Consider the following 2,909-nt stretch of genomic DNA (forward strand, 5'->3'; position numbering starts at 1 on the left):
TTTGGTGTTTTTCATGTATATGATTCTTCTTCACATTTGACATTCTCAACGGATGGTTACAATACTTCTTAGTTCCTTTACCATCTTCCTTTTATATCTCCGTTTGATCCCATCGTCTTGTAACTGAGATGGACAGAATTTCACCCATTTCCATAATCAAGTTCATGATTTTCATCCATCTCTTTTTATATCTCTGTTTGATCCCATGAGTTAAAAGACTTGAAGCTTTTATTTCCTGTGCCTCACTGTTGAGATCAACAAGAATTAGCATTCAACGGAATAAGAAGAATCATTGCCACAGTCTGAACAGCTATGGAATGGTATTTGAAGAATCATTGCCATAGGATTGGGAGAAAAGCTTGGCTATTTGAAGAAAAATAATGCTTCAGCTGTTTTAAAACTTCTTCCACGAGTCCAAATTTTCAATCTCTAAGCCAGTGAGTTTGACTGATCTGTTGATCAATTTAATTTTTTGTGCCTATATGCAAGGTTAAAAGTATCGTTATGTATGGGCCGATACGTATCGTTCCGGGACCCTTCCGATATGCCTATATAGTGGGTGTATCGGGGGTCTGACCGATTCAGGGGATGGAGGGGTCTTAGACCAGCTCCCTTGAACCAGTTTTGAAAAAAAATAAATAAAAAAACAAGTATCGAAACGCCCGATATGCCCCTACCGGCGTATCGGACGTATCGATATTTTGAACCTTGTCTATATGTAAGAGGGGGCAGTTAGAGCAATGGAGATGGAGGATTTGGGAAGGACAAATATACTTCAAACATTTTTTAAAAAACTCAGATCTCCTATCCACAAACTCTTCCCATAGGACACTACATTTGGACATTGCGAATCAAGGTTTTTAAAACTAGACCAGACAAGGAACCATTCTGGGTCCGATTTCCGGGTTGAATGACCTGACCGTCTAGTCCGAATGGATGGCATGTTCTGACAAAAAAAATAAAAAAAAGTTAAAAAATTGTTGTTTGGGTCGATGATTCAACCACTTGGGTCAATGGTTCGTTGGTCAAATCAATGGTTTTTGGTCAAAAGCAGCTATGAGGTAAAACAGGGTGGCCGGTTCCCAGTTTTTTTAGTCCTAGTGTCTGGTCCGATTCGGTTTTGAAAACTATGTTGCAAATTTCTCATGGGGAAATGTTTTCAATACATGTGGATGAAAGAATGGTAGGATCCATCCAATGGATGCCATGAAGGTTGCGGAATGGGTGGGCGAATTTCAAAAATTTTCCTACCTTCTCCCAACTAGGAATCATATTCTCTAAATTTAGAATATAATATTCAAGGATCCTACCTGAACCATAATCAAACCAGATCTGTACCAAAAGACAAATGGGAGGAATATACCTGATCCAGAGAAGCACTATCTCCCAAAGTTGGTGTTCACGCCCAAAGAATGCTCCAAGATCCGTTCCTGCTGAAGATGACACAGCTGTCGATAGAACAAAACTAGCAGGGTGCGTCCTACACACTGGATCCTTCACAAGAATCCTCTAGAAGTACTAAACACTGAATATTTTTCAGTCTTTCTTGCAAGACCGATGTCAAGAACAGATTTCTTGACTTTATTTTCTGCAAAGATCTAATCTTGCAATGGCAGATGGCGGCGGCAGGAGGAGATCTCCAAAAAAACGAAAAGGGCTAAACTGCTTTTCTCTTTTTCTGGAGAGTATGAGATCTGATCTCAATTCGCAGGAACCTTTCTTGCGATTTTTCTTGGTTCAAAATCTGTTGTATTTCTCTCTCAATTTGTTAGGGTTTCTCCTCCTTTCTTCTTGATTAAGAAACCTCCTAAATCAGGAGTCATCCCAATCCAAATCAGTATTTGGATAGGGGATTATCTTAATCCTATCTGCAGATAGAGTTAGGTTACTCCTGATCTTATCAGGAGGTTACCATATTCAAATCTAATTTGAATTTGGTCTCTAAGAGTGGATAAGGCTAAAGGCCCAATCCTTTTACTAACTTCAATCTCAAATTCGCCCCATGGATGGGTGATCATATCAGCCCACCTCGAAATGGGCTTTTGGCCCATTAAGTGTTCAGTGTCTAATTACTTTCCAATCTGCTGCCCGGTTGGACTTCTTTGTATGGCGTGGGACCCAAGCATTGATCTACACACCAACCACATGGGTTCAGCCCAGCCTTTAATACAAGGCCCAGCCGAATTCACTGAAAAACTCAATGAACCCCTTGAGTCCATCATATGGACCCTATGGGCCCAACACTTACATTAAGTGGTCCCTGGGCCAAGCCATCTTATAAAAATCCAGGGACTGTGGGCAGGTGCAAGATTAGCCCATCAGGTATTATCCTAAATGGTCTTACACTTAACCTCTCAGCCCTTAATGATCAAGCACTGCCTGACAAGAGATGACCTCTCCCTCGGTTGCAAGGAACAGTGCCGCACTCCCCTCTCACATGGATCCCGGGAATTAAAACCATTTGCAAACATTTTGAAACCGTACATATAAATATAAGTATGTTAATTTTGCAAAACAAAATTCCAACGATTGAAATCAATTGTCGGCAGTTTGGTTTCCATCAGAGAGAGTGCATTCCCGATCATTACCCTTTGTCCGACAAAGTGGCTGATTCTGTCACTATGATCACCCACTCAGATGAATTCTCAAACTGCCCCAACATACCCAGGTTTTGATCCCCGCTAAGGATCTCATTGATTGGCATATCAAAGGCAGCCTGATCCAGCACCTAGTGAAGTGTCATAATCGAGTCTAGGGGTCAGGTGTAACTTTCCAGTTTTGCCCATCTATCTCCAAGGTCCAGGGCAAGACTGGAAATCTGGTCCAGTTCAAGGATTCAAGTAATCTCATACTGCATGTGCCTCGGGTCTTACCCTGGTGGCTGAGACAGGCCATCCCAACACTTGGTG

The sequence above is a fragment of the Nelumbo nucifera genome, chromosome 2 (assembly GCF_055504915.1).
Source record: "Nelumbo nucifera cultivar China Antique chromosome 2, China Antique-T2T, whole genome shotgun sequence".
Classification (NCBI taxonomy): domain Eukaryota; kingdom Viridiplantae; phylum Streptophyta; class Magnoliopsida; order Proteales; family Nelumbonaceae; genus Nelumbo; species Nelumbo nucifera.